Raw genomic sequence first — 13679 nt, forward strand, 5'->3', positions numbered from 1 at the left:
AAAACAATGAAGTGGTGACATCAGTCCACCATAAATTTGAGGGTGTTAATAACTTTATTCATGGCACAAGCTGTCATCTACCACACTTGATATCAGCACTTCCCTACAATGAATTATTACGTATTACAAGATTGACCAGTGATAGGCAACAAAAAGAATTAGAAATTGAACAAACTTGTAGTAGATTTATTAAAAGAGGCTATAGTGCAGAAGATGTAGAACAAGCTAAGAAAAATTTATTAAAAAATCAAAGTAATAATCAAATAATGTATCAAGGTAGATCAGATAAAAATATACATAATAAACAAGTGGAAAATATATTTTTTTGTGACCACTTATGGAGTGTATACAGAGGAATTAGTTAAAATAATTATGTTCTATTGGAAATATGTGACACAAGATCCTTCTTTAGGAGAATTGATACCCCAAAGACCTATGGTGTCATATAAGCGTGGAAAAAGTATTAAGGATATGTTAGTACATGCTTATTTCATTTTTCCTACTGTAAAACTAACCAAATGTGTATTTGATTGTGGTTTTAAAGCATGTGGACACTGCAGTATATGTAATCAAACAGTAAATTTTTTCGATCAAATAAATGGAAAGAAATTTAGTGTGAATGATAATTATAGTTGTAACACAGAAGGTATTTGTTTATGTGCTTAAATGTTAGTGTAATTTATTTTATATAGGTGAATCTAAAAAGTTTTCGTGTTAGATTTTTAGAACATCTAAGAAATATTAAAAATGAAAAGATGGAAAGCCCATTAGGCTTACATTTTAAAAAGTATCATAACAGTGACGGAAAGAAATTAGTAGGTACAATTTTAGAAAAAGTACACTGTGAAAAAGGCACATGTATTAAAAATAAATTACAATGCAAAGAAGCATTATTTATTTTAAAGTTTGATACTTTATACCCTGAGGGGTTAAATAGAGAACTAGATTGGAAATGGTTACTTTAATTGCTTTTTTAATTGTTTAATTGGAACTGTTTTTATTATAAAATGGAATGAGAAATAGTTCTTGTTATACTCTGTTAAAGGCTTATGCCGAGGCGCTGGAGAAGAGAAGTCGGTTAAGAAAATAAATCTATTGGATTTACTGGCCGAGTCGTTTTCTGGATTATTTTTTTACTGTGTGGTGTTATAAAAAAAATCACAGCCTGGTATGCCACTAAAAAGTACAGTTGTGTACACTTACCATAAATGTAGATGTTAGAGTATATTCACCGTTGCAGTCATCACATTTGGGTTATCTGCTTGCAGTTGGCCTGATTATCAAAGTCTTGGGTCCTGCGTTGGTTGCTGTCTCATCTTCCGTGAAGTCAGGGGTATAAAGCATGCAGCTGACGCCATTACATCAGTTTTTCTTGCCACAGATGTCAGGTGCCCCCCTTAACAGGAAGCAATTAAATATATATTTAAATATATATATATATATATATATATATATATATATATATATATATATGGGTCCATATCAGAAGGTCGACAAGTCATAACATCGACATTACCATGTTTGACATGAAATGAACGACAAGTCAGATAAACGACAGTTGAAATTACCGACTTTCACTTCTTCGACAAGGAAATGTTTACGAAGGACATCCTTGTGTGAACTGCACACCACTTTTAAACTGAGTACATTATAGCACTTACAAACGGTTGCTTTTTAATTTGTAATGCTTACTTAATGTCCTGGTGAGTTACCGTTTGTAGGAAGTGTTTTGTGTTTACGTTATACGGCGAAGTGCTAACATAACCATAGTGCATTGCATAGCACATTGATGTCGGACTTTTCATTTTCAGTTGTCGAAGAAGTGAAAGTCGGTAATTTCAACTGTCGTTTATCTGACTTGTCGTTCATTTCGTGTCAAACATGGTAATGTCGATGTTATGACTTGTCGACCTTCTAACATGGACCCATATATATATATATATATATATATATATATATATATATATATATATATATACATACACACACACACACACACACACACACACACACACACACAAGGTTATACCTCCAACAAAAAGCAAATACACCAAAAAGCTTTTAAGTATAGTAGAAGAGAATAGAGGTATAGTCAAAAGAAGTCAGGGGCTGGAGGGGAGGGTAACCACAACTGCAACAGTGAACACACTTGAGCATCTACATTTATGGTACGTGCACACAATTGTACTATGTTCTTCATGTTTCACTATTGCAGTCATCACATTTGGATAGATTCCCAAAGCTAAGGATGGGAGGAGGAATTTAGATAGCATTAGGACCAGCTATAAGGCCCTGCAAGACTGCAGTGGCAAAGCCAGCTCTGGATTTAGGGAAAATTGGCAAATGGTAATGCTTGGTGAAAGTATGTACAGAACTCCAGGTAGCAGCTTCTAGGATGTCTCTGGTAGGGACACCTCTGAGAAAGGCTGTAGAGGTAGATGCAGCCCTGGTTGAATGGGGTCTACTCCCTTGTGGGATAGGTTTTCCATGGTGCTTTTATAGCAGAAATGAATGCAATGGCCTATCCATTTAGAAATGGTTTGCTTTGAAATAGCCTTCTCCTCTGCCCCTGCAGCAAATGCCAGCAACAGTTCTTCAGATTTCCTTTGAGGTTTAGTCCTGTCCAAGTAAAATCTAAGTTGTATGTGCAAATCTAAGGAGTGCAGTATCCGTTGTCCTTTGTTCTGTGGATTAGAAAAGAAGGTTGGCAAATGAATGGACTGATTAAGAGCCACACTGGATACCACCTTGGGCATGAAAGTGGAACTGATCCTGAGGGACACCCTGTCCGCATGAAAGACGATGAAAGGCTCCACTGCCATAAGGGCCTGTAATCCAGATACCCTTTCTGCTAAGTGATTGCTAAAAGGAAAGTTTTTTCCACAAAAGGAATTTTAACTCTGCAGTTGCAGCTGGCTCCAAAGGAGGAAGAGTGAGTTTTCCAATACAAAATTAAGGTCACAGGCTGGAGTTCATAGGTTGGTACTAGGCTATCGGCCCTGGAGCCTATACAAGCCTAGCCATAACAATTCCCTGGCTATTTCTTCCCACACTATTTACTTCCCTGGACCCCTGTCTAGCAGGGTGACTGATGTGATCCACGGGGTGAATTTCCTTTCTCCCATCCAATCATCAAGGTTCTTTTTGAAGAGGGCCAAAGAGGCACTCTCTGCTTGACATGTATGGGCAGTCTATTCCAGAGTCTGGGGAGACTCTGGGCCAGGAACCTATCCCTCCAGCATGTTTTGTTTATTGTGATGACAAGCTTTAGATCCCTGGAGCGTGTGGCTCTGAGGGATTGGGATTTCTTTAAGTGTAGCAAGTCCAACAGCTCTGGGTTTGACATGGCCTTGTATGTTAAGCAGAGATTGCCTCGCAGTAGAGGATATGCGACAGAGTATGCTGGAATTTTTTAAGGCGGTCAGCATAGGGCATCTGCTTTAGGCCTGTGATTCTTTTAGTGAGGTATTTCTGCGACCTTTCCAGTTGTTGCAGATGTCTTGAGAGGTACATGCCAAATGGGGCGTTGTATTCTATAATGGGTTTAATGAGGGATGTGTACAGTGCGACAATGACCTTTTTTCTGGATGAAAAGCCCTTAGTGATGAGGTGTGCCACATAGGATTTCCTGACTGTTGTGGCAATGTGGTTATTGAAGGTGAGACCAGACCACTGTCCACCTGTGTTCTTAAGTCTCTTATCACACTTTCGGTGATTAGTGTACTGCCACCTATGTAGTAATTCACGGGTACATGTTTTTTCCCAAATGGGTTAACTATACATTTCTTGACACTGAGCTCGAGCCCATGGCTCTGGCACCAAGCATCTGTTTCTGTAAGGCCCTTTTGCAGAGTATCCACATCATTTGGGGATTCAATAATGGCTCCCAGTTTGCAGTCATCTGCGAACTTTGGTTAGCCAGAGTCCCTTAGTGTTGGCCTGTACTTCAGAGAAGTAGATGACAAACAAGAGAGGTCTCAGGACTGAACCCTGAGGTACTCCACTTGTATGGAGCTGGACTTGGAGTCAGCTATTTTTACAGTGTGGGTTCTGTCAGTAAGCCAGTTGGCAACCCATCGAGTGATGGAGGGATTAATGTCCAGTTTAGTAAGTTTATCTATGATTCCTGAGTGGGGGATGGTGTCAAAGGCCTTGGCAAGGTCCAGATAGGCTGAGTGGACTGCCTTACCCTCGTCCATAGCTCTGGAGACTGACTCGAAGACGTCATTCAAGTTCAAGAGACAAGATCGACCCTTCACGAACACAAACTGGGTGGGGTCCAGTGTTTTAAGGTTGCCAATGCCTTTGTTTATAAGTTCCATGATAATATGTTCCATGGCCTTGCAGATCAGGCTCGTAAGACTGATGGGGCATCCAAGGTGGATCCCCCCTTGTGGACTGGGATAACTGTAGCTGTGCACCACTCAGTGGGCACGAAGCCTGACATTTGGTGAGGTGCCAGTTCATTTTGTATTTCATGTAGTACACAGCCTAAAATGTCACCTGGTCCCATGGATGCTGTATTCTTAGCTTTGGAGAGTGCATTTTTTTACCTGTGTGGCAGTTATCGGAAATTGGCAATCTTCTGGTATTGAGATGGGTCATTTAGGGGGTGAGACGGGGGTGAAGTTGGCACTGAATCGATCTGCCAGGATATTGGCAATATCCTTAGGATCAGTATATTTAATTCCATTCTGTTGTAGCTCAGAGTAGATCTGAGCATTGCCATTTAGATTCTTGACATAGTTATAGAATGCCTTGTGGTTGTCTTTGGAATCTTTGGCAATTTTATTTTCATAACTAGCTTTGGAGGACTTTATGAGGGATCTTAGCTTCGTACTGTGGCTGGTAAGGGAGGTTTTTTTGCATCCTGGGATTTTCCTCTTTTCTGCAACAGTTTCTTCCTTTTGTTGTAAAGTTTGTTTATGGCAGGGGACCGCCAGATTGGCTTCCTTTTTTTGGAGGAGAGCATCCTGGTACTATTTGGGATGGCACGATTCATGCATGAGTGGATGTGCTCGTACAGTGCCTTAGTGTAAGACTCAGCAGTCGAACTTTCAGTTCCCATCTGCATGGGTGTGATGAAGTTTGTAACTTTTGACTCGAGTAGCATGAAGTTGGCTTTAGAGAAGTTTTTTATGGAGGTTTCCTTACTGGGGGGGGGGGTGTTGATCTCCTGGGTGGTCTTAAGTTTTTGGCCCCTCTGAGGAACTGCTTGAGCAGTGGGTGAGAAAAGAGGGGTGGTTCTGTGTTGTAATGAGCTGAAATGGCTGAGGAGTGAATTTTGAAGGAGGAAAAGGAAAGGCCCTTGTGAAGCATCTCAGTTAAGTATTGAAGAATCTGAGGTAAACTGGGTGCTGCTGTGGCCATCCCTTGAGTTTGGTTCCAGGCACAGAATCTTTTCCATTTTTCAGCACAAAATTTTCTAGTACTAGGCCTCCTTGCCTCCAAAATGACATACCATCCCTCAGTAAAGAAGTGTTGGAACGGAGAGTTTAAGTAATTAGCCAGGCTGCCAGGTTCAGGGTTTGAAGCTAGGGGTGCAGAATATGGCTCTCCTGCTATGACAGCAGGGTAAGGGTCTGAGGTAGCTGCCATGGAGCCAGCTGTGACACTGTGCAAGAAGGGGTACCAGTGTTGGCACTGCTAGTCTGCTGCAATCAGTATCATCCTTGGTTTGTCCTGTTTGATCTTTAGTAGTACTCTGGAGAGGCAGAGGAGGAAAGGCATAAACTGATAGATTTTTCCAGATGAAGGACAGAGCATCCACTTTCCAAGCTTGTTTGTGAGGAGTCCTTGTGCAGAATTTGTCCAATTGGTAGTTCTGGGGGGAGGGAATCAGGTCTATTATCTGGGATCCCCCATTTGTTGATCAACATGCTGAATATCTTTGGTTCCAGTTTTCACTCCTGTGGGTCCATGAGATTTCTGCTTAGTTTGTCTGCCAGTGTATTTAGTTTTCCTGGCAGGAACTGAGCCTGTAGATGCACTTGGTAGCTCAAGGCTGCGTTCCACAGAGCCATGGATAGTCTGCAGAGGGGATAAGAATGGGTACTCCCCCCTGCTTGTTTATGTACCACATAACAGTGGTGTTGTCCGTCTTTACCATTAATTGCCCTGGAATAATGTGGTCCTTGAAGGCTGTCAGAGCATTCTGTACAGCTAACATTTCTTTTTGATTGATATGCAGGTGCATTTGACTTGGGTTCCATTTGCCCTGAATGCACTTCCCTGTCAGGTGAGTCCTCCCATGCATAGTCTGATGCGTCTGTTAGGGCTTGGGCGGCAGGGGGTAGAGTGAATGGTAGTCACTTATTTTGGTGGCAGGCCTCTGCCCACCAAAGGAATTCTAACTGTAGGCAAGGTATGATAGGAATCATTGCTTCTAGATCCTGAGAAAGTTGACACCATAGGCTTTTTAGATACCATTGTAGTTTCCTCATATGCAGTTTTGCATATGGAATTAGTAGAATGCATGAGGCCACGAACCCCAAGGCTTGCAGTATTTGACTTGCAGATAAGCATTGTTTTTGTGGCCACTAGTTTAAAGTTAAGTTGTCAAATGAATTTGCTTCTCTGGCATGAGGAAAGCCATCTGGGAAGTTGTGTTCAAGCTTGCTCCCAGGAATATAATTTGTTGACAGGGTGCCAGATGTGATTTCTTTTCATTTATGGTGTACCCCACACAAGTTAACACCTTTTGTACAAATGCCAGATAATTCAGAAATATGTCCTGGCTTTCTGCCTGAATTAGACAATCGTTCAGGTATGGGTATATTTGAATATTTCTTTGCTTGCAAAATGCAGTGACTGGAGCTAGGCACTTTGTGAATACCCTGGGCGCAGTAGATAAGCCAAGGGGCAGTGCAGAGAACTGACTGTGCATGCAGCCTGCTTTGAAGTGTAAGCATTTTCTGCAAGATTCCCCGATTGGGATGTGCAGGTAGGCTTCCTTTAAATCCAGTGTTGCCAACCAGGCATCTATGCCTATCATGGGAAGCAACTGGTGAAGAGTTAGCATATTGAATTTTGGAATCACCAAAAAGGTGTTTAGGATAGACAGGTCCAGCATATGACACCATGAGCCGTGTTTTCTGGGTACCAGGAAAAGTCTTGAGTAGAAACCTTGTCCCTTTTCCTCTTCTGGTACAGTCTAAATAGCCTTTAATCTTAAGAGAGAGTACTTGCTTTTGAGCATCTGCCCACTGATTTGAGGGTAGATCTGGCCAACCGTTTGGGGTTGGTAACGTGTGGAAGTGAAATCTGTATCCTTGGGAAACTATGTTTAAAACCCATTTGTCCTGGGTAATGAGATGAGAAGTGCTTGGAAGTTTTAAAGTTAAGTCACTGAGACAGCTTACCACAGGGGGGAGTCTTACTACTCCCTGACTTGGAAGTGGGAGACCCCCACTTCTTAGCCCTGTGCGTAACCCTGGGACTGAAGCCGGGGTGTTCTGCTGGTTCTGGGTTTGAACTGAGAAGGCCAGAAGAAGCAGGAAAGGACCAATTTTTTGAGGGCCAATGCCTACTAAATCTAGGAGGCTGCACTTAACACATTTTTAACAGTTTCCATAGATTTAGCTTTTTCATCCATCTTTTTAAGAACTTCTTCTGCTTTTTCGCCAAACAGGCGGTCCTGATTTAAGGGGGCATCCAGCAATTTAGTTTTAACATGATCTGGCAAAGATTGCTCCTTAAGCCAAGCATGCCTTCTAAGTACAGACCCGGTGACAGTAGCCCTGCAAGATGCCTCTAGTGAATCAAAACCACACTGCAAAGTATGTTTTCCAACCCGTTCAGCAGAACGCATTAAATCCTGTAAATCCCTATTTTCAGCACAACCAGGAATCAACATCATTTTCTGTTTAAGCAATCCAATAATATGCTGTTGATACTTTAACATATGAAACTGGCAATTTAAGGCCCTGACGGCCAAGGTTGCAGAGGTATATACCTTCTTATCCCACCTATCCAGGGCCCTGGAATCTCTATCAGAGGGGGTAGGATTTTTGGCAGTAGTAGCATTAATGCCCTTGGGTCCCTGTGAAATGGTCTCAGGATCCACAGTAGGATTTTTAAAAAGGAACTTGTGAGAATCAGGAACCCTGTAATATCTATCAGGTTTTCTGGGAGCAGGAGGTAGAGTCAGGGGCCAAGCTAGATTCCGAAAAGGCATCGTCAACAATGTCCAGCACAGGAGGGATAGCTAAAGGCCTGTGTTGGGGCAAGAGTAAGAAATCTTTAAGCCTCTTTTTAGAAGAGTAATCCTGGCTTTCCCAGTGAAAATGCTCCCTAAGAGTAAGCAAGGTTTCACCAAAAGAAAAATCCTCCGGGGGAGAAGCAGAGGGAATACAGTCCTCTGCATCAGAATCCTCATAGGTAGATAAGGGGAAATCCTGGCCATCAGAGGAGACAGAAATTTCAGAATCCTGGTCAGAAGCATCATAAGCAAATTCAGTCCTAGGTCTCAGAGGGGGAAGGTTGGCTTCCCCTGATTAAAGTAATAAGGTTTTCAGCCATTCTTATTTGTTTTTTAGGCATAGAGGCCTGACCATGCAGTCTGGGTATCTGTTTCCTAGGCATAGTTCGAGTTTTAGGCCTAAAAGAAGATGATGGCGCTGGTTTAATATGCAAGTCAGTAGGCCTGAATACACCCTCAGAAGCCGGTGCCTGCACAGCAGCTCCGGACCCATCCAAGGTAGACACATCCGCAGGTTCCACAGTTGAAGCATCTTGTGGCATACTGGACTCCGAATGGGTCTCAGTAGAGGCCTGCGAATCAAAAGTACCGGGTATCAGGGGCTGCGAAAGCATGTCACGGAGTACTGGCGACTAGCTTAGGAGAGGCGTCGTTGGCAGCTTTGGACCTAGGTGGCCTGTCTGTCTTTATCTTTGTGTTTTTTCAGAATGTCGGTAGTCAGGTGGTTTACCAAAGAAAATCCAGCGAAAGAGCAGTATACACGGAGATAGTAGCCACTGAGTATTCCAAAGCATTTATTGTAGCCACAAACAAACGGAAAAAATTACACAGCAGACCATGAACGCCTTACAAAGCTCATTACATGCGTTTTCGTCTTTGACTTCATCAGATAGTTAATGAATCAGTCTATTTCACTGGTATATATATATATATATATATATATATATATATATATATATATACACACAATGCAAGTAAGACTGATGTAATGGCATCAGCTGCATGCTTTATACCCCTGAATACCTTACGTCACTGAAGATGAGACAGCAACCGACGAAGGACCCAAGACTTTGATAATCAGGCTGACTGAGGGCTACTGCAAGCAGATAATCCAAATGCGATGACTGCAACAGTAAAATACGAAGAATGTCTGTTAAAGAAACAAACAGGCAAAGGGCATTCACCGGACTAGAACTAATTCAATTTATTGTAAACGCTTTCAAATGTAAAAATTCACAAACTTCCTCAGACAAACAGTTAACTGACTTAGTTTAAATAACCCTCCACATCAATGACATCATATCCTGTAAAACATTTAAAAAGATATTGTCCATTAAATCACAATGAAATCACAAGAACATATTTCATTCTACATAAAGTTCATTTCACCTTTAACAAAACGTAATTACATTAATTGACATATAAATATATACAAGTATATTAAAACATATAACAATATTAAAACTAGTACACAATTGGTCATTTAACGTCTATTTAAGGCCTTAAGCTTCAAAATACATTTAACGGAACTGTATTCATTTAAACCGGGATAGGTGTAAGCGTTAGTTAATACTTGCCATCATAATTCTCAAGTTCTAACTCCACAGATACTGGCCCACCTCTAATATTAGCATGTATTTGTTCAATAACAAGAAACAAAAATGAATGCTCAGGACATTCAATACTATGTTTCGCTAAAGCATTATTTACATCTTTCCTATTAATGCTATATAAATGTTCATATATTCTCTTTCTAAAGTGCCTATCAGTTTTACCAATATAGAACTGGGGGCAATTTTGACACTGGGCTAAATATACCACACCAGTGGCATTACAATTATATTTACCCTTAACTCTATATTTATTTGTACCTATGGAAAAACTATTAGTCACTTTAATATGTTTACTCATTCTACAAGAACCACATTTGTACATGCCTCCATCCTTTTGTAAAGGGGGCAATACAGTCTCAACCAAATTTTTAAGGTTCCGTCCCCTTTTATAAACAAGTTGAGGCATATCTGGTATCTTGTTTCTAATAAAGGTGTCTTCTTTCAACATCACTGAGTTCTTGTATAGAATACCCTGCACAATTTCAGCCTCAATACAAAAAGATGTAATAAAATACAATGAGGCATTAGATGTGTTACCTTCATTAGATATAGTATTCATATTAGAGGAATTCAAATTCGGACCCCCAATACCACAGTCATTAGTGTCATTTATTGGACAATATCTTTTTAAATGTTTTACAGGATATGATGTCACTGATGTGGAGGGTTATTTAAACTAAGTCAGTTAACTACTGTGTTTGTCTGAGGAAGTCTATACATTTTTACATTCAAAAGCGCTTACAATAAATTGAATTAGTTCTAGTCCGGTGAATGCCGTTTGCCTGTTTGTTTCTTTAAGTTATTTTGTTTGTTTGTTTTTTGAAAAAGAGTTTTTATTCATGGCAAGTTGGTTTGAACCAGACTCGCAATTGCTTTTCTCTCAAGAGAGAATGGATGTGCAGGGTGGTGATGGAGACCATCTTATGGGCAATTTAACTTTGCTTATTCAGAAGCTGAATGCACAAATGGATGATTTAAATGCTAAAGTTGATGGCCTCAGTGGTATAGCAGCAAGTATTGGCGGTTCCGGTCAGCAAGTTAACCCAAATGGGAACGCCAATGGTAGTGCATTATTGCATGGAAATAGAGGTTTACTTTCCACATCAGCAGCTTTACCGGGGGACTAACCAGAGGTTGAATGGACTTAATTCTCTGGTTCAAAACAATGAAGGTATGAGTGTTCAGAATAATAACAATGTTCAATTTAACCTGCCTTCATTGACTGAGTGCATCAATAAACCGATGGTTTTAACTTACAGTGAAGCAGTAGCTAGTACTTCAGCTGTGACTAACAATCGTACTAACACTGTGAATATTGTAAATAATTTAAAAACTTTTGATAATAAGTTATTTAAACTCAAGAAACTTCAATTGGAAACAGTTTACTTACGTATGTGCAGAGAGGGGTCACACCCTGAAGGGCCTACAACAATGGCGGTTTCCCATAGGTTTAGAACGTGGTTCCCAGTTTCATAAAGACCTTTTGGTTTTGTTTGATAAACAAGGCTGTGAATTCCTTGAACTGTTGATAAAAGACTATGATGCACAAATTTTGTTACTGAGGAATGATTTGTTGGAACTCGAAAAAGCTATTAAAGGGGACAGTGACTTTCCTAGGTATAAATATGATTTTTCACGTATATTTGTTAGCAATGAACAAACCTTGAAGAGACTAACAGCCACAAAAAATAAAAAGTTGGCACATGATATGAGGGATTATACACAATGTACAGCTTTACCCCTTACCTCCCCCCTCAACACCATTTTGAGAACTGGTGAACTGCTGAATGTTGGGGAAGGCGAAGCTTTGGCTAATTCTGATGTCTTGAACAACTTTACTGCTGATACTGACCTTACTGGAGATGTGAATAATACTATTCCCCCTTCTCCGCGTCGCAGTGAAAGGCTGTGAAACCAACAGGGGGTATAGACTAATACCGTCCATAATATGGGTTTTCACAACAAGCCTGTACAGGGCGGTTTTATGGGACCCCACAAAGTCAAGTACCAGCAACAGAGGAAGAACAATCGTCGCCGCAGATAACAATTAGCCCCTGTGTATTGAACTCATCAGAAATGACTGAAAATATATATTCTTGTGTATTGAATCCACCAGAAATTACTGACTGTATAGCCGCGTATTTTATTGAATACATTTGGTGACTTTAGAATATATAATTTTACTGAATTTGAAGTATCTCCTGAACTTATTAATGTATTGTCCAAAGGGCTATCTTTTGTACCAGCCAAGCATATGAATGTGACTGACACCATTTTAGATATAAAGTTTTCATACGTAAACTGAACTTGTGTCTTCTTGGGAATATGTCTAGTCTGAATTCTGATGTACATATTTCCAGTATTATTAATCCCCCTTTGCATAACACCATTAGATTTTTTGAAAAATTATGTGAATTGGATTTATGTAATTTATCTGTGATAGGTGTTAAAAGTTAGGGAGACTAGTGGAGATAACATCTCTGACAATGAATTAAAAGCATTAAAATTATTAAGAGCTCAAAGAATTAGAGTATGAAAACTGGATAAGGGTGGTGGGCTTGTTTTAATGAGTGATAAACTTTAAGAAGAAAATATCTTAATCTTACTTAAGGTTTCATTGAACAAATTGAATGGAGCCTATCAACGTATTAGTTTTGATTAAGGTTTATTTATTGATCGTATGATTGATTTAGAAACCTTTAATTATTTGACTATGCCCTCACCCATTACACCAGTTATTTTTGGATTGCCTAATATTCACACAAACTTGAGTAAACCATCTTTCCACCCGATTGTGGACGAACGTAACAGTATAACTTATGGGTGTGCTAAATTGGTCGATTCTAAACTTAAAAAAATATTTGTAGAATCAACCACAAATATGCAGGAATTCATGGAGTTTTTTTGGAAGCAATAAATGGCTAAAGATTTGATGACCAAATGAATTTTTTTAACTATCGATGTCCGTCACCTTTATACTGTTACTCCTCAGAAATTGGGTATCGAATGGGTTTGCGAGTTTTTGTTTAAACAACGCGTTTCAGGTGATGAAATTAACTTAATAGAATATTTACTGGACATTGCGCGCTCTAATAATTATACTTTGTTAAGGCAATTTTTATCATCAAAAATCCGGTGCTGCCATGGGTTCCCCCTGTGGGGGGAGCTTTACAAACACCGTTATGGCAGATTGTGAAAATGAGATTCTGTTTAAACTTGATATCTTTAAAGAATTCGTCTGCTGGTACACACGATATTTGGACGATATTTTTGTTTTATTTGAAGGTGATGAAAGCAAGGCTAAGGAATTTGTCTCTATATTATTTAATCTTACTTCATTTTTTAGTTTTACCTATGAATTTAACAACGTTAAAATATTATTCTTGGATGTATTACTTAAGGATATGGTGAATTTGTGTTATATTGCAAAAATCTACCATAAGCCAACATATTCTAATAGTTTTCTTCACTTCAGTAGTGCTCATCCCCATTATCAGAAAAGTGCTGTTATTAAAGGCCAGCTGGTTAAGAGTGGCTCGAATGACCACTCTAGAGGATGATTTTTGGGATGAATGTTATCTACTAAAAACAATGTTTATAGCAAGGGGATACCCATCTACCTTGATTGACAACCTTATATCTGAGGTTAGTAATAAACGTAATAATTGGTAATAATTGGTAGAACTGAAGTCATTAATGGTGGTAACACTAATGACTGCGGTATTGGGAGTCCGAATTTAAATTCCTCTAATATGAATACTATATCTAATGAAGGTAACACATCTAATGCCTCATTGTATTTTATTACATCTTTTTGTATTGAGGCTGAAATTGTGCAGGGTATTCTATACAAGAACTGGGTGGTG

At 39.7% G+C, this 13679-nt stretch overlaps 1 protein-coding gene across 1 annotated transcript in view; it reads right to left on the reverse strand.

The window, feature by feature from the left end:
- NDUFS1 (NADH:ubiquinone oxidoreductase core subunit S1) overlaps positions 1 to 13679 on the reverse strand; it is a 1309138-nt gene that overhangs the window by 580260 nt on the left and 715199 nt on the right. The window lies entirely within an intron of this gene.

This window comes from Protopterus annectens, chromosome 6.part1 (assembly GCF_019279795.1).
Source record: "Protopterus annectens isolate FY-2018-M chromosome 6.part1, PAN1.0, whole genome shotgun sequence".
NCBI classification, from domain to species: domain Eukaryota; kingdom Metazoa; phylum Chordata; order Ceratodontiformes; family Protopteridae; genus Protopterus; species Protopterus annectens.